Here is a 19,956-nt window from a genome sequence, read left to right on the forward strand (position 1 = left end):
AACCTAGAATTTTAAATCAAAACACCATGAAGACTGGGAAGTGTGATAAGCCAATTAAGAATGATTAGAATGCTTGCCATTCTCTTTTACGCTTCTTTGATTAACTCTTCTTACTTTCCAGGTATGTACCACTCAATTTGCAGAGTAGGTGCCTGAAGAGAAAATGCTAGAAGGGTAATGGAAAAGAAAAAAGTCAGCAATTATTCTGACACCAAAATATGTGTCAGATAACTCTGATCCCATGAAGGAACTTTGATTTTAGCTACCAATTTCCTTTCTTTTAATTCTCTCTAGAGTCTGTGTATCTTGTCCTAGACTTAACATCTGGGATAGGGAAAGATTTCCCAAGGAATTTTGGCTGCCTTATGCTCCCCTGGAGGAAGTTCCCTGAGAGTCAGGACAACAGCATGTTAAACAGCCATCACTCATCTGTGTGACAGCGCAGCATCTCACCACATATGACAAGAAAAGAATAAGAGCCCCTGATATGTGCAGGCTAACCTTGCGGTTATATTACTTGTTGCCAAAAAATTCAGTCAGCCAATCTGATATTCTCAGTATCCAGATGTTTCCCAGCTTGTCCCCGTAGCCTGTGATGGCACTAGTTGGGTGAGTGCCCATCGTGGGATTCCTGCCTATCCTGAAGTTTGCTCTGTAGTGGCATACAAGTTACAGAGCAAAAGAAAATGTGTGAGTGATGTATCAGATTAGGGACACGTTCATGGCAAGGAAGTACTGCTTTCAACTGAAAGCAACTTCTACTGGCTAATTTTGTGTTTTTGTGAAAATTAGAAAAAGATGCCTCGTTGCTTTGAAAAAGACAATTATGTCAAAGCACACAGAGTGGTAAGCAGAGAGTAGCAGAGAATAGCCCTGGTCCAGGGCAAAATCTGCACAACCATGCATGAACTCTTGTGTCATAAATAATACTTGATAGAATGAGAAGCCCACTGGTAAGGAATTCTAGTGTTAATTAACTCTGCAGCATGACAGTTTCATCAAGGACTATGTGGGTTCCATCTTTTGGCTCAGGTGTCACAAGTAAGTTGTGTCTTTTGGTTCAGCCCCTCATGGTTACAAAAGAGATGCTGTACTGCTAAGCATAACTTCTTTGCACAGCTCTACCCAAAGTCAAACAAGGCATCTTTCTTTTATCAAGTCATAAAACGTTTTCCCAAAGACCCTTGAGAAAACTTGCCCTTATTTCTTATTAGCAATAACTAGATCATCTGCTTATTTCTAACTCAATTTTTAATAACAGGGAATAAATGACCAACTAGTTGGAACCAGTCAAGATTTTCCCTGTGGGGATAGGGAGGCTACGGGATTCCCCTGACTCACAGAGTTACCCAAAGTTAACGGAAGCCAGCTCTGGTTAGAAGAAATAAGGACAGGATGGCTTGTGGGTTAACAATAAAGAATGCCAACCACAAAGTCAATGAGAAATATAACAAGTGTTACAAGAGAACAGGGCATGGGGGGAGGGGAGACAATTAATTCTTCCAATTTCTCAGAAGCCCTGATTTTGGAATTGATATCTAAGAATTATTTCTCAGATGACTAAGGAATAAATAAATTCCAAAATGAAACAACCCAAAAAGAAAAATTTTAATTTGCATGTTATGATACCTTCTTATGATGAAATACATTTTTTATATATTTACAAAGGTAACAGAAGAGAGACACTGTAGGAAAATCTAAAAGAATTTTCTTTTCATTTATTTTTAAAACTGACATGTATTTTTTATTAAACATATACACACATGCAAGCATTTTTTTTTTATTTTAAACACAAAAAATCAGAACTAAATCAAAAAGGATATTCTTGGTTCTCACCGTGAGAAGTTCAGACCTACAGGCTTAAACTATGCTGTACACCTCAATAGGAACAACAGTTTTCAACAACTCTAAATCCAAATCTTATAGCTTAATAACCCCAGAGGAAGTGAATGGTTCTCTCCCTTTGTTTGCACTAATGTTAATATACCAGAGAAGAACAGTGATTGGTCCAATTGGGTCAGTTGCTCAGTCTTCAACCAATCACAGTTGCCAGGAGGATGGTACCACCCATCATGGCCACTGGCTCTCTCTAATAGCTGCCATACTGGATATCTCCTTCCCCTAAAACACCCTAAGTCATCAAAATCAAAAGACCACGTCGTGTATAATCCCATTTATGTGAAATCTTCAGAATAGCCCAATTCACAGAGACAAAAGGTATATTACTAGTGGCCGGGGGCTAGGTTAGGTGTAAGAAGTCAACAAGAATAATGACCCCTAACGGACATAAGAATAATGTCCCTTAATGGTAGTGAAAATTTCTACAGACTGTGTTGATGATCATTGAACTCTGTGAAGATGCTAAAAAACTCCTGCAACTGACACTTCAGATAGGTACATTTTATGGTATGTGGAGTCTATTTCAATAAAAAAAATCTTGTGTGTGATTGTTAATACCACTACCCCCTAGCGATAATCATGTTAATATTTTTTATGTATGCCATGCAGACTCTTCTCCAAGCATGCATACAAAACATGCATTTTAATGTTAGCATGAATTCTATCATACATATACAACATAATTGATTTAACTAGTGTTCCCTCAAAGGAGAAAAATTTTCAAAGTGCTTTCCTTCTGTGTCTGCTGGGTTTTGTATTTATGAGTTAGGATAAAACTCTGACTCATGCCTAAGACTTTATAAAACTCATTATAGAAAGAAAAAACAGAAAACCACCAGCATTAATCTATTTATTTTTAAAACTACTGTTGTCATAACAATTTCATGTTGCCGAGTAAGTGGAACTCTTTTTTCCTCCATGCTATATTTAGAGCATTAGTTACCATAACAACAATATGTAATTCATTGTATAGAAACCCAACCTGAGGGGCATTCTCTATTAGGAATCTTTATATTACACATGTGAAAGGCAGTTCCATAAGTCATTAGGTCCAGTCTTGTGTCCCTGGGATAGATTGCCCAAACCCTTCCAAAGAGATGGGCCCTAAGCTTATTTTAGAAAACTGAAATAAAAAATAAATCCTGAGGAATCAGAAACCCTACTATTTCATTTCAAAATCTGGTACAGGATTCTGTAACCATGGTGTAAACGATCTAACTTGTAGGCATTTTCCGCTCAGCACAGTCTTAAATAACACTCATTGATTTTCCCCTCAGATGCTAAAAAAGTGACAAAATTGCTTTTCTTTACCAAGCCTTATAAAACATGGTTAGGGTTGATTCTTGTGTCCAAAAACATACTAGCAATGTGCAACTTTGGTCACAAAGTGGAAAATTTTCTTCCATGGCATTCGCTTCTTCCTTTATAATTAATACCAGTGATATTTAACCATTTTGGCTTAGCCATTTCTTTGGGACTCTGATGAAATCCAGATACTATTTCCAGAAAAACACACATAATGCATACAATTTTATTCAAATTTCAGAGATTTCATGAGTCCTCTGAAGCCGATCGAAATTCCTGCAAGGTTAAGATCCCTAGATTACAGACTAATAGATTTTTTTTCTTTCTCTCTCCCTTCCTTCCTTCTTCCCTCCCATCCTTCCCTCCTTCCTTCCATTTTTTCCTTTCATCCTCCCTTCCTTCTTCCTTCCTCCCTTCCCCGCTTTCTTTTTTTCTGTTTTCCTTCCTTCCTTCCATCCCTTCATTCATTCATGTAGCTCAAGATATGCCCCAAGTCCTTTGTTGTCCTGTGGACTTCTGCTGCACCTAGGAGACTTTGTGGGGACCCACAGTCTCAGAAAGAGAGCATGGCCGCACTCCGTGCGCTGGCACAGTACAGTTATGTGCAGTGGGAGAGATTCTCCTCGCTCTACAGAAATTTGAGTTACTTTTTTCGATGCACCTCTGTGATTCACTTCTAGATGGGAAGTTCTTTGCAGCCGTGCGAAAGACTTTTTCCTAGCAACACAGAGGGTGGAGAAAACATAAGATTCTAGTTCTGAGGTGTGAATTCAACCTCAGCCCCAATACTTTGCAGCAGCATCAACCTGGAGAATCACTTGATCGCTCTAATTCCTAATCTCCTCCCCTGTGAGATGAAGCTAATAATGACTACCTCACATTACCTCCATCTGGGTGCTTGAGTAACGTAACAAAACAAGGAAATAGATGTAGAAGCATTTTGTAAACCGCAAAACAAATGATCATTAGTATTATTGTTGTTCTTGTTATGCTATTGTTGAAAATCAGACTCATATCTTCACTCGTGGCTCTGCAGGGTGCCAGACAGGTGCCAGAGCCCATTCCTAATCTGACTTCTATTTTTCTCTTCTATTTTGAATTCGAATAAAACAGAGCAGGTAGCACATTTCCGAAACTGTGAGACCTCTCCCAAGGCGGTGCTCCGTCTCTTCTCTGCAGCTGTGGGATGCAGTCAGTTAGAGGGCATTATACACACACATTCACTCCTCAGAAACGTAGATACTGACTAGACATTTTAAGAAATGAAAGCAGCTTTTAACTGTTTTTCTTGGAAGTATCTTGAAAAGCCTTTTGCCAATGGTGTAAGGATTCTTTTGGTGATGAGTAATAGAAACCAACTCTATCTGCCTCAACTTCTGGATGAGAAATAGATTTTCAGGATAAGGCGGGGGCCTGTGGATCACTTGAGTGAACCTAATCTGTGGGGCAGTAGGGACCCTCAGAACTCTGCCTGTTTCTCTGCGTTGTTTGCTACCCTGACTCTTGGCTCTTTCTCTCAGATCAGCTTCCTCTGAACCTCGGGTCCAGGGGCAGGCAGAATGTGGCTGTACTCAACTCTTAACTTGACACATCGGCACCCCGCATCCTCAACAGACCCAAACCACCTCTCTGACCCAGTATCACTTCCCCCTACTCAGAAAAGAGAGTCTGATTGACCTCAGTTTATCATGGGCCTGTTGGGATTTGAAAGGACTCCAATGCCCTCAATTCTGTTCCCTTCAACATCTCTGGCCTTTGCACTCTTCAACCCTATGAAAGGAGTTTCTTGTCTTGTTTCAATTTAACCTAACATGCATTAAAGTCAAACTACTTGGTACAGTCAGGATTGGGGGTGGGGTGAATGGGTATATCTTGTAGTTACTCTTTTATGAATGATGACAATACACAAATGACCTCTAAAAAGGCTTCTGCTCTATAGTAACAAGACAGGAACAAAATTGTCTGTGTCCTTGACTTAAGGAGTCCAGATGCTGGGCTGGGCTGGAAAGGGGCACATGGGGGGTGGACACCCACTACGTATAAGCCACACATGATCTTATGGGAAAAGATATTTGCAAATATGACTTTGCTCTGTGGTCATGACCAGAACACAAGTCCTTGTCTTTATGTCCTTGTGGGTGTCACAAGACATAAAGTAGGGATGAAACTGGAGCTTTGAATTGAGCTCTCTCTCGGGACTGGCCACCAGAAGGCCTTCCTCTCTGGGCATGCCTAAGCTTCATCTCTGAGCAATAGAGCTCACCATTGGTCTTAACACACCTTGTTTACAGAATTTCACCTTGTGCACTCTGAATGGCAAATGTTACTCTTTCCACATCTGGTCTGTAGTCCTTGGATGAGAACTGAACTCTTCCAAGGCCTACAAGGCCCTGAGTGATCCAGCCCTGGCCTTCCCCTACAGGCCCAACCCCAGCCATCATTCTGTCCGCTCAGCGCTGTGTGCGAGAGCCCTTCGGGCCTTCCCTCCAGTCCCAGGAAGCTGGCTCCCTCCCAGCTCAGAGTCTCGGGCATGTTCTCCACTGCATCTGGCCCATTCTTCCCTAATCTCCTCTTTCTTCATTTACCTGACTCCTAACTCTCATTTCACTTTTCAATACGAATGTTTCATTGACGGGAAAGCCTTTCTGGATCCCCAAGCCAGACCAGCCATGTGTTATCAGAACTCTCATTGCTTTTTCCACAGCACATATTGGCTCACAATCTTATATCTCTGCTATTATTTGATGAACACTCATCTCCACACTAGTGCTTGGCTCCATGAGGATAGGCTCTTTGCTGTTTTGCTTGCCACACAATTTAATACATTAATATATAACACAGATAGTATAGCACAGTTGTTAAAAATTCTGGCTTTGGAGAGGCACTGCCTGAGTTCAAATCTCACCTCTACCACATAATAGATGAGTGTCAATGTCCTCATTTCTAACCTGCGTATAATAAAACTACCTACTCTCATGGGGTACTGTGAGAAATAAACTCATCCATACATTCATATTGCTTAGAACAGCACCTGGTGAACAGTATTCACTCAATAAACAGGAACAATAAATGAAGGGTAAAATTACCCCAGAGAAACATTGCCAGAGAAAGAGTGACAATGCCCCATTTTGGATTCGAAGAAAGGAGAGACCACTCTCTCCATTTTGAGTCCAGATTATGTCCTCAAATTTGAATCCAACAAATTCTGGACATTTGTCAAATGTTTAATATTAAGTGAGATTGCTTAGCCTCCCAGCAGAGCCCTAAGAGTGCGGAAACAGCACATTCATGGGAAAGCTTCCTATGATAGGAGAAACGAGCCCATCCATGTTTATACAAATGATAAATTCTAGGATAAGACCATAATGTTGTTTTGCATCGCAGGTAGGAGCTACGACTCAGGTGTTTCTAAACAGGAACGAGATGAAGGTGAGCTTGCAAACCGGTAGTCACCTTTTTCCCAACTGTAGGGCAATTTTTATTTATTTTTTTTATTTTTTTAAGTAGTTTATTGTCAATTTAGTTTCCATACAACACCCAGTGCTCTTCCCCACAAGTGCCCTCCTCCATCATCACCACCTCTTCCCCCCCTCCCCCTTCAACCCTCAGTTCATTTTCAGTATTCAATAGTCTCTCAAGTTTTGCGCCCCTCTTTCTCCCCAACTCTCTTTCCCTCTTCCCCTCCCCATGGTCCTCCATTAGGTTTCTCCTGTTCTCCTGTTAGACCTATGAGTGCAAACATATAGTATCTTTCCTTCTCTGCCTGACTTATTTCACTTAGCATGACACCCTTGAGGTCCATCCACTTTGCTACAAATGGCCATATGTCATTTTTCCTCATTGCCATGTAATACTCCATTATATACATATACCACATCTTCTTGATCCACTCATCAGGTGATGGGCATTTAGGCTCTTTCCATGATTTGGCTATTGTTGACAGTGCTGCTATGAACATTGCGGTACATGTGCCCCTATGCCTCAGCACTTCTGTATCCCTTGGGTAAATCCTTAACAGTGCTATTGCTGGGTCATAAGGGAGTTCTATGGATAGTTTTTTGAGGAACCTCCACACTGTTTTCCAGAGTGGCTGCACCAGTTTACATTCCCACCAACAGTGTAGGAGGGCTGTAGGGCAATTTTTAAATAATTTGTCACTCAAGGTTCATCTTCTTCTCACACATATCCCTCCACTTTGTTTCTCCAGGGAGCAGGACAGAGTCATGAAGAAATACAAAGGTTTATTGACAACCTGGGCTCTCACTCACTAAATTGGCTTGTTTTCTTTTCTTTTCTGTTTTTTTTTTTTTTGTTTTTTTTTTTTTGGCCCCTTCTGGGCCATAGGAAGAACTAGAATGAGAAAGCTGTCTTCTTGTTACTTCATAAAATCTCCGAACTTGTTTTCAATATATCTTTTTACTGAGTAATAACCATGTGATGAGCCTTGACATGCTTCCTGTTCTAAAGGCATTTACCACTGATTCAGCCTGGGGTTGGAACATCTCATGGCATATGTGGGACCTTGCTAGGCCTCTCTAGAGCCTGAAGAGCGGATGAAAGTGGAGCTTAGTTGAAACTGGGTTTACAGATTACACACACAGTTGAATGCTTTCTCTCCAATTCCCATTTCTGCTCTTTCTTTATGTTTTTTGTTTTTCTTCCTCCCTATAGGCTTTTCCACAAAGCAGAAACATAGCTGTTAACATTCCCCAAGTTTAATTTCTTGTAACTTTACCTCTCTCTGGGAGAGGATGACTGTCTTATCTAGAATTCCAGTCCAATCTTCTAGAGAGATGTCCTGATTGGGCAACATAAGTCATGTGGCTTTTCTGGACCAATCAACTGTGACAGGTGAAATACATTGAATACGAGCTAGGGATGTAGTCTGGAAATGGTGGGCAGATGAAGTAACGTGTCTAGCGAATGTATTCACAGACCCCTCTTCTTATAAGTTTCTGGCATGGTCCTTATCACCTCTACCCTCTGTACATTAGAGATAACATGTTGACAAAGTGAGATGAGGGAGGTCAGACTCTGTGTGTCTGCTATAATGTACATCAAAGGCATCTGCGTGATGCACTCACATTCTGAGCTTCTTTCCCTATCTCATTAAAGCTAGTTCATGGTATGTCATATACATTACACCCAAAGAACTCCAACTGGTTATTTCTTCTCCCCTGCCTTCTCTACATCTCTGGAGGACACATATTGCTAACTATAAGGAACTAAGGGAAGCTAAGTCTCTGCTGGAATCATGGACAGATGCAAGCTATATTTTAAACAACTGCCATTGTATTCCCCCAAACATTCCCTTTGAAGGTATTTTCTATAAAAAGAAAAATGGATGACTTTTGAGAAAGAGTACAGTCCTAAGGAAACGAATGTTTAATGGGAAGATTTCAGACATCATCAATTGGCAGGTGGTGGTGCTGATACTGGTGAGTAAAGGTCAGAAGCCTCCAGTCAGGCCTCACATCACAGTGGTGCAGGAAAACTATGGGGACATTGCACTGGAACAGGAATATGTCACAGAAACTTTTTTTGGGAGGGTGTTGGCACACAGGATTGTTTCTCCACCCCCTAAGTACTGAGACATCATATCAGATACAAACTGTATTTTGTAGCTGAGTATATTTAAGCACTTCAGACTTTTAAGATGAAGGAAATCAGTATGGTAAATGGGTTCATTTTGCAGATGCAATTAAGGAGTCCACACTGAGCTTATACTCAGCGAATCAATTTTTTTTTTTGAGTTTCTATTTACTGTTGATTAGGAACCAGACATTTGATAACTTCATTAAGTTAGAGAAAAATGATCAAGTATCATGATTTTTTTCTTCTGTCTCCTAGAAAAAATAATCCAGAAATTTATGGTTTTATTATCCTAAAGGGCATTTCACCAGTTCTGTATCCAATTGAGTAGTCTTATCTCAGCATTACTTAGTTTTTCCACTCCCTCCACGATCCCATTTTCCTATGATCTTTGGAACTTGCTTTGTCATTCTTGTAGTGCTTTCATGAACATATTAAATATATTCACATATTCTCTCATGAATACATGATAACTTGACAAGTGATGACTGTTTGTACAAAAATGATGTTTGAACATGTTAACATAATGACTCAGTTTCTCTCTGGGCTCCAGTTTCCCATTCCTACCTCCCTTTTCAAATCTCCTGCCAGGTAGATACTGGCCCTCTCCTCAGAGATGCTGATTTGGTAAAATCTTGACAGAAAAGTATTTTTTTAATGTCCTTCAAGTGATTCTAATACATTGTTAAATTTGACTCACTGCCTTGGTTAATATTAATAATAATATTAATAGGAAAAGCACTACATTTATTACATTAGGTCATAGTAATAACAACTATTGAAGGCTTACTGATTAATCAGTCCCTGTGCTAAATGCATTTTATGTACAGGTGCCATTAACTTTTACCGAATCCCTATCCAGAGTCTAGAGATAAAAAGGCCCCTTGGAAAGTTACATTAGTTTTTTAAGGCTACTGGGCTAGATTATAGGATACAAGAAGAATGCCTTCTAAAGTAAGTATAACAGGGGCACCTGGGTGGCTCAGTCTGTTAAGCCTCCGACTTCGGTTCAGGTCAGATCTCACATTCGTAGGTTCGAGCCCCGCGTCAGGCCCTGTGTTGACAGCTAGCTCAGAGCCTGGAGCCTGCTTCCAGTTCTGTGTCTCCTTCTCTCTCTGCCCCTCCCCCTCTCATGCTCTGTCTCTCTCTGTATTAAAAATAAATAAAACATTAAAAAAAATTTTAAAGTAAGTATAACAACAGCTGATCTTAATCAAGCTCTTTTCTCTTTGTCAAGGTCACTGCTAAGGAATCTACACTTGGTGCCCATCCCTTTGCCTCACACCAAAATTCAGTGTTCTTGCATGACTCATCAATTCATTAACTCATTCAAATAGCATTTGCAAAGCTTCTACCATTTTCTAGTTACTGCCTTGGGGACCCCCAGGGAACTTTGTACCTCATCTTTATGAAGTTTATCATGCTTACAAGGCCAAGAATTACTTTTTATCCAGTAATCAGGCTTCATCCAATATGGGTATTTTGACTATAGTCCAACATTTGCCTAGGATTATCATCTCCCAAAATCATGACCTTGGATGACAATCATCGCAGAGTTGATCTGTCAAGGTCACTACCTCAAAGATCTCCTCAACTCCTTGTTAGAGGAAACAGAGGTACTAACAATTGCTTCCCAGTGTTTTTTTCCCAAATGGATTCTGGTTTAAAAGGTTCAGATTACGTCTTTTGTCAGTAAAGAAATAGTTATATGCTGCAGGGTTCTGCAGATCCCAAGGGCGCATGGGTACAATCTGGAGGTCTTTGAAGTTGGATGGGAAAAGCTGCATCTTTACTGTTATTAACATGTAACAAAAATTACTATTTCCTTCAATTATGCATCTAGGTAATAAACCACAACAATATTTATGAAATCAGTGACTTTAAGTACAGATAGTTTCGTACTATATTCGTTTTTGAAGGATCTCTTAGTATCATGTATACTTATCACCTCTTCAATATGATGTTTATTATACTTGTGTCTACATCTTGTTATTCAATGCATGAGTAAAGAACCACAAACATAGTTGCATCACAAATCTACTTTTAAATATTTTGATAACTGTATTGCCATATAATTAATGAGCTTCCTTTGTAATCCTGTGTATTTTTTATGTATTTGAAAACATTACTCTAAGAAGGAAACCCACAGGCTTCACACCACACACGCACACACACACACACATGCAAACACTAGGATTCTGAGTACATGTCACTTTCTCTCCCAGCCCCATGATCGATGCTATGCAATATTGAGAAATACCAGGCAGTTGGCATCTACAGAAGAGATATCTCAATACTATCATGATTACCTAAATTCAGAAATGCCACCAAGTACACAACAGGTATGAATCTCACTACATGAACTCAAGTGTGCAAGAAGTCAAACTATTTTTTATAACTTAATTCCTATTCTGAACCTCTTTCATTCAGGAGGGCAGAGATCTAGCATCAGTTAGTTCAGGGTGTAACCTTCTGAAGGTGATATCTGATTTCCAGAGGGGAGGGTAGTGCCTAGCCATTGTAGAACAAGCTTTATCTGACTACTTTCCCCTCTTTGTGGGACCTTCATCCCTGACTGATCTCAGTCCCTTGTGCAGCAGGCAGCTTCTGGGTGGCACTTGGTCCTGGCCCAGAGCTCCTTTGGGGTGGTCCCTACTTGCTGAGCGCTGTCAGGTGTGTTGGGGAAAAAACAACCTGCTCTTCCCAAGCAGTGCCTTGAGCTCTGCCCTTCTCTGCAATAGGACCATCTTCCTGAAAGTACCACATAGCATTTCTACCCTGCAATCTCACCTTTTCCCAGGCACAGCTGGGTGACTCTCTTCTCTCAGATCCTCCAAATCCTCTAGCCTTTTGTGCCCCCACTCCTAGAATTTCATCCACGTGGGCAACAGTGAGGAAAGGAGAGAGGAAGAGATTGACGCCATTTTTTGACATCTGCTTGAATCTAAGATTCCTTCCTCCCCTCTCCTGTTCACACTTAATTTGAACAACTTTCTAGTCTGGGAGGCTAGAAAACTTGGCTCCTACCTTCCCTATGCTTGATTTCCGCACCCCTCTCTCACTCTAATCCTGCAATTTGAAAGGCAAAAACATACTATTAAAATTCAAAAGCCTTTCCTCTGTGTCTGCTTCTCTCAGAAGCAATCTCTTAGCTTGATGGCCAATTTAGGCAAGAGTGAAAGGGGTCACAGGAAGCATGAGGAACAACACATCGGGTAATTTCCAAAATTCAAAACACAGAAATTCAAAGATCAAATACATGAACTATCATTGAAAAGAACAAATCCTTCCTCACTGTCAATGAGAAATTCCATTAATTCTTAGAAAATAAAAATGATGTGTTGACACATGGATGCTGGATGTTTGGAGAGGTTCAGTCTGTAGTCAAATTATATGCTTCTGTATGCTGTGTTCTAATGTTATAGGTAACAAAATATTGGCTCCATAAAATTAGAATTGTTCCCTGTCATCTTGTAATAAGTTCTATTTAAGCCCCCAGGTTGTATGAGTTTGCCTCTCTTGTGTTTGTACAAATACTCTAGGCAAACATCTATCTTAACTCTGAGAAAACTCTACAGAATAAGGCATTAAGGAACAAGCAATGAAAAATATTGTGCTGTCTGGCAGAACCTAGGCTCTGAGGGTGGGGGGATGGGTGGGTTTCTACAGCAAAAGGTAACAAACCAGTCTGTCTGTGGGGTGAGAGGCAAGTCAAGCCCTGTGGTATTGCTTACCTGCTTCCCTCTGGGCTTGTGCATTGGGTCAACACTGGGTGTGAGTCAACAGAGAGGTTCAGTGTCTGCTCCAGGACCAGTGTCTGGCTGTCCCTGCTACAGATACAGCAGGCCAAGTTGGGATTATGGCTCCCAAGTGCAGTCTGCCTTTTCCACAAGCTAAGTGGTCAGACCCAGGACACCACAATAACGTTATTATCTGTTAATCTTTCAGCCTGTGAAGAAGCACTTGGAGGGCAGAAACCCTGCTTTACTCAATGCCCCACCCCATCACTCTGTACAGGGACCCATAGATAGGACGTGCTCAGTAACATCCACTTCCCGATGTATGCTGAGCATGTCTGGTGTGCGTGGTCCTGGGCTTACACTTGAAATGCACTATTCTATCTCAGTTTCACAAAGAATCTCTGAGGTACAGACAGCCTGTGAGTCACACACCTGGTGAGTCACAGAGCCAAGATTTGAGACAGGAGTGGCTGACACCCAAGGCCTAACTGCTAAACACCTGCTATGCTGAAGAGTGAAGAAAAAGCCCTAAAAGCGTTCTACAAGTCCACCAGGTGACTGGGGGCTGCGCTCTTGATGTCCAGATCAAACCCATAACATACAAGGAACTCTTGAAATCAAGGAGAAAAGGATTGCAAATGGGCACAGGATATGAAGAAGAAATTTACAGAAAAGGAAGTTCCAAAAAGAAACAAGCCTATGATGACTGCTCAAAATCATGGTGGGAAGAGAAGTTCAAATTACAACACTACATATGAGTTTATATCCATTAAGTGAGCAAACATCAGGGTATTGCCAAAGATTGGGAGAAATGTCGGGGTACAGAAACATTCATATACTGTTGAGGGTGGGAGTGGGGGGTGACCTCTCCAACTATTTGGGAGCCATTTGCCCCAACTTGGTTAATTTAGGTCTACACAAACCCCACCCCACTCACCCAGGAATGCTGCTCTAGGGTCTGTGTAGCTATAGGTTTCACAACCAGGTGCACAGAAGGACGTGTTCTGGGTTTTCATAGAATCACTGTCTACACTGGCAGGCAGTTGAAGGTGCCCACCTCCGGGAGAAACGGTGAGAAGTGAGACAAGAACCACTCTGTAGATTGCTACATAACTGCAAGAAAAAAAAAGAAATAAAAAAGGAGAACATGTGTAGAACATGCACATAGTATGAGAAAAGGAGAGGAAAGTGAGAAAAGAAGAAAACAGTATAAGATCTATAACCAAGGGCTATTTGCATAAATTAATAATACATGCACATGCAGAGCTGGATCTCATGAGCCTGGGATCATAACCTGAGCCAAAATCAAGAGTCAGATGCTTAACCAACTGAGCCACCCAGGTTCCCCAAAACAATATACATTGTGAAAAAACATATCCAAATAAAAGTATATATACATTCAACATATTACAATGAACACCCAAAGAGGACCCCAGCCTCTATGGATTTTAAGCAAAAAAAAGCAAATAAATAAATATTGGATGACGTTGATAAGTGCAATGAAGGAAAAACCGAGAAAGCAAACAAACGAACCCAAGTGCCAAGAGAAAGACTAACAAGAGAAATCTACTTTGCGTGGAGTAGACAGGTCAGGGAAGGCTTCTCCACAGCAGTGATATTTTCATTGCAGTGGGACCTAGGGGTAGTATTTGGGTCAATAGTTCTGGGAGGGCAGCTGGATGGAAGAAAAGTCACAAGGAAAGACAAAGCCTGTCTTGAACAAGAAAAGTTCTGAGGTAGGAAAGAATTGGATGTTCAAGGAACTGAAAGAAGGTGGGATGATAGTGGCCCAGGAATCCAGAGTCCCCTTCCTCGAGAGCTCCTGGGTTGCGGCGTGGCGTGGGAAGGTGGGAACCCGACGTCAGAACCAGCAGAGAGCAGGTTGGGAGGCGTTCTTAGCCTGGCAGGCAGCAGACTACTCCCTGGTAGTGCTGTGTTAATGCGGCGTAATTAGTCTGAGCTGTAAAATCCATTCTTTGTTTGCACAGTCGTTATGGGGAGGAAGGGCACACCTGACCCACGGACACCTCCTTGCAGTTCTGCGACCGTGGGTCTGGAAGGGAAAGTTCTGCGACCGTGGGTCTGGAAGGGAAAGTTCTGCCATTTTAATGCGAGGCCCCTGCCTGGAATGCAGGCACTAACCTGCTCCCAACTGCTTTAAAGTCTTCACCGATGAGTCGTCTGAATAGACGGAGGCTGTGGGGGTGAGTGGGTGAGAGCTCAAGCTTGCGATCTGAGAGGTCTCGTCTTTTCACGGGGCACCCTCAGTCTGAGGCTCAGGAGGGGCTCAACTCTATCTATGGGATGGGTGAAGAGCACACACTCTGGAAAGTGGAATTTTGAGTGAGAAAGGCATGATGCAGGAAGGCTAGGCACACCTGCCATTTCTCCCCCCCCCACCCATGCACACATTCACACACATGTCACAGCCATAGAGAAAAGCAAAATAAAACAGAGGAAGCACCCACATGCTGGCGGTGGTTACATACATTATGTGGTGGGTCTGTGGGTGAATTTAATCTATATTTTTCTTTCTAATATTTAACACATATTTCTGTAACTTCTACTTTTCATGGAGCTTTCTTTAACAGAACAATTATTTTTAGTGGAAAGAAGTCCTTCATAAAAGGAAGACAAGAATACTGTTGAAAATGGCCCTGTTCCCTCCTTTTAGGAGAGGGAAGAACCACATTCATAGGCTTTGGTTGACTAATGGTTATGTATATTTGTATCCACATCTATATCCACATCACCGAAGTCCTGTTTTTGAATATGCAAAGACTGGGGGCTCAGTCAGTGAGCATCGGACTTCAGCTCAGGTCATGATCTCGCAGTTCATGAGTTGGAGCCCCACATCGGGCTCTGTACTGACAGACCCTGCTTTCAATTCTGTGTCTCCCTTTCTCTCCGCCCCTCCCCCATTCACACTCTGTCTCTCTCTCACAAAAATAAATGAACATAAAAGATTGAATAGGCAAAGATTGAACTGGAGCATACTTCCAGTTGGAGCTGAAAGCTAAAATTCCCGTGCATGAAGAAACAAGATACGTGATCTGCACTTGCATCTGGGGAGAAAGGGGCCTGAGGAACATGCAAGCGGACAAAACCCCAGATGAGAAATGACTGCTGAGAAATCTCCCATGATGGGGATTTTGGAAATTATTGAGAATAGCCATATTTAGGTTTCCATGTTGCCTGGTGGTAACAAACTATCTCCTAGGGACCAGGCCATGTGCTTGGGGTTAGGGCTATGATATGAAAAGGAGAAACGAGGCCTCTGTTTCTGTGGATTTTATCTTCTGGGGGAGGGGTTCCTAATAACACTTAATATGTGCCAAGCACTGTTGGCAATACTTCCTGTGTGTCAGTGCCTCATAACAATCCTATAAATTCTTTATATTACAAACGCAAAACTTTTTTGAAAATAACCAAGTTAAATAAGACCCCTTAGCCAGTATATGATGAGTCTGGGATTAGAACCCAGTGTGCTTCTCACAAAGAAAAGCAGTAACAGGTTATGGTCACTAATAAAGCAGGAAACCAGCGATGGGTTTTACATGGACAAAACAGACAAGGGAAAACCAGGAAGTGGACGGCAGGGTACGTCAGGAGAGACCAGAGGGAAACAATAAGAGAAGTTACAATCCCTTCTTCCACACCCCCTCAAAGTATATTTTGCACGGTATCTTTAAGCCAGTTTCCAAAGAGACATTATTACAAAGTGGCACAATATAAAGTGATACGGAATCAGCCAGGTTTCGCAGGGTTCCAAATTCATGCCCACAGTATACAATGTGCTTTTTATTTTTATTTTTTTATGGTTTTTTAATAATTTATTGTCAAATTGGTTTCCATACAACACCCAGTGCTTTTCCCCTCAAGTGCCCTCCTCCATCACCACCACCTCTTTTCCCCCTTTCCCCTTTCCACAATGTGCTTTTTAAAAGCAAGAAAATAAGCCTATGTTTAACAGACAAGCATGAAAAGTAACATTGCCCATTCATGAATGACCATTGCTAAGTGGAAAATTATTCTAACAACTTTTATTGTTCACAAGTCATCAGGACTAAATAGTTAGTGAGATGCAGCTCCAGCTTTCCAATGGAACCCATTCCAAACTATTGCCTTAGATTTTCTCACCATAAGAAAGGCTCTTGGTGGATTTGATGGACATACAGATGCACGTCCCTTGCTTCCATCCACCTGCTTCTGAGTGGGCCCCTTGTGAAATCACGGGCCCCTTGTGAAACTCCTTGTGAAATCTTCTGCTGGCCCCTGCTTCTAGCCAGAACATGTTCCTCAAGGGGTCGCCAATCTGTAGGATCTCCGGTCTCCTTTATGCCGCTCCTCCGTGTCCCTCCTTCTTCCTTCCCTCTGAACATGCACCACATTCTTGGTGGCCACCAGTGTGGCTATATGCTTTCAATTAAAATATTTTCTTTATTTCTTTTTAAAATTTTTAATGTTTATTTTTGAGAGACAGAGAAGAGCATGAGCAGAGGAGGAACAGAGAGAGGGAGACACAGAATCCGAAGTAGGCTTCAGGCTCTGAGCTGTCAGCACAGAGCCGACCTGGGGCTCATACTCACAAACTGAGGGATCATGATCTGAGCCAAAGTCGGACATTTAAGCGACTGAGCCACCCAGGTGCCCTCCACTTACTATATTTTCACCAGGTGTCAGTCCTTCACCTGGGTACTTTACCTATATTTAATCTTCAAAATAATCCTACAAAGTTGGTATTATTAGCCCTGCTTTATACATAAGGAGACAGACCTAGAAAGAGTCTCCAGATTATAAACGCTTTTAAAGGTTTTCCAGTGTAGGGGCGCGTGGGTGGCTCAGTTGGTTAAGCATCCGGCTTCAGCTCAGGTCATGATCTCATGGTTCATGGTTCAAGCCCAGTGTCAGGCTCTGTGCTGACAGCTAGCTCAGAGCCTGGAGCCTGCTTCAGATTCTGTGTCTCCCCCTCTCTCTGACCCTCCCCTGCTCGCACTGTCTCTGTCTCTCAAAAATAAATAAAAAACATTAAAAAAAAAGAAAGGTTATCCAGTGTAAACATTTCACAGATGGAATTACAGCCTGGAGTTTCAGAAACTTTTCTCAAGTCCACAGTCAACCAGTGGCTGATTTGAGAACAAAGCACTGGCCTCTAAGGACTGAAAGAAACTCTCTTTCAATTACATAGGGTAGCTTTTTGTGACCGTTTAGCCTTAACAAAAGTTCAGACTCTGACCAGGCATTTAGCTCCTGAGATCTAAATGCCTGGTCAGAGTTTTGACCTATTTAAAAAGCTCCCTGTTTAAATGGGCAAAACAGTAGAATTTATCTCATAAAGTGTCGTAAGGGTTACATAAGCAAATGACTATAAAGTACCAAGTGTAGTACTTAACGCGCTCCAAGGACTGATCCTCCTTGAAGTTCCACTCTTACCGCTATCGTTATCATTTGTCTTAGTCTGTTTGGAATGCTAGAACAAAATGGCACATACCGGGTGTCTTATCAGCAATAGAAACTGATTTCTCACAGTTCCGGAGGCTAGAAAACCAAGATGAGGGTTCCAGCGATCACATAAGGGCTGTCTTCTGGGCTGCAGCCTGTGTGCTGTGGCCTCACATGGAAGAAGGGGCTAGTGAAATCTCTGATTTCTATTCTAGGAGAGTACTCACTCCATTCATGAGGGCTTCACCCATGACCTAACACCTCCCGGAACGTCACACTGCGCGTTAAGATTTCAACATAGGAATTTTGAGAGAATGCAAACATTCAGACCACAGCAATTTTATTAATTTTTTAACAGAAAAACTAAACCAAACCATCACTGAACACCTTGATGGTAAGGATCACGCCTTTAACTCAGCAGTGGGTTGATCTTCCTAGCCTCCCCCTAATCAAATTAAGCCAAATCCGCCTCTTTTTACTCCAACTCCTATGTTTTAACCCAAGTGAGGCGTGCATGTCCCTGGTGGCATTTAGGATGATTCCAGATGGCACGTTTTTATATTTCAATAGTTATGCATTTATTTTAATACGTTTTAGAAAAACACAGCTAAAAGATACAATCACTGATGTAATGGATAATCTTGCTTACGATGGAGCTAAAGTAGGTCGACTTAAGGAAGAATATTAAGTTAGTGGAAATGGCAGCGTTCAAGAACTGCTAACACGGGATGCTAAGGCTCTTTGGGAAGCATTGATTTAACATACCTGATGACGACTGGGCTTGTCAGTTGAGAATCGTTTTATTTATTAGTAGCAGGCGTCTTTTTATTTTACCAGTATGCTCTCTTCTGAGATAGCTCAGTCAGCCTGTATTTTATACATCATGACTCTCCTTTTGCTCTAACTCGGGCTTAGAAACCCTTTTCTACTCTCTTACCTTGGGTAACTCCCACTGGTCCTTTAAGTGTCGGATGATACATAGATCTCATCAGAGAAGGAGGACTCTCGGTTCTGCTCCTTCTGCTATTCCGAGCATCCGCGTTACAACTCGATCCCTGCACTTCTCCCGTTGTACAGGAAATAAATGATCATGCGCCGGTCTCCACTACGTTTCTGGAGCTTCTCAAGGGCAGGAATCATGCCTTATTCACTTTTGCATCCCGGGCACTAAACACAATGCTTGGCATAAGGAAGGCACTGGTCGTTTGTCTGAAATGAACTATGACTCCAGGTTGCAAAAGAAATAACAATGTTTCTTCTTGTTGGCCCCTTGAAACTGGCTGCCTGTGGAATGCACAGGGCAGTCATGAAAGAGCTTTGTAGCTATTCTGCCTTACTCTAAATATTTTCAGCTTGTCAAATGTGGGAAAGGCAAGAGGTGACTATATTGAAGAAAGGATAGCATGTGTTCAGGCTCTAGAATATGCACACTTCTATCCTTTGGAACTAGTAACCTGATTTGAACTTGCAACTTTTAATTGGGACAAAGCCCTAGAGGGAAAAAATCCCTCCCATATGCAAATGATTCCATCTGTGATCCTGTTAAACGTTCGTTAGTTCAGCAGAACCTTGCCAAACTGCCACATTATGTCTTCTTCTTGACAATTAACATTTGATCTAGCAACTGAGGAATGGAGAAACAAATAGACTGTGGACTCATTTTAACTAAACTGAGTATTAAATAAAATACAAACCTGCAAATTCATTAAGGTCCTAGAGAGCTTGCCAGGAATTGCTATTCCCTCCAGTGTGATGAATCACTAGGCTATGAACTTCCTGTCAGGACAGAAAAGTATACTGTGAGTGGGGGCAGGGGATGTCAAGACACGGGGATTCTGTCTCAAATTTTGCTCTTGCGTGGGGCCTTGGGCAAGGCAATGAACCTACTTAGACTTAGTTTCTTCCTCTATAAATTAAGGGTTTGGAGTTAGGCACTCCTAGGGTCTATTATTAATGTTTAGTCAGTACTTATATTTAA

Source organism: Suricata suricatta, chromosome 6 (assembly GCF_006229205.1).
Source record: "Suricata suricatta isolate VVHF042 chromosome 6, meerkat_22Aug2017_6uvM2_HiC, whole genome shotgun sequence".
Lineage (NCBI taxonomy): Eukaryota > Metazoa > Chordata > Mammalia > Carnivora > Herpestidae > Suricata > Suricata suricatta.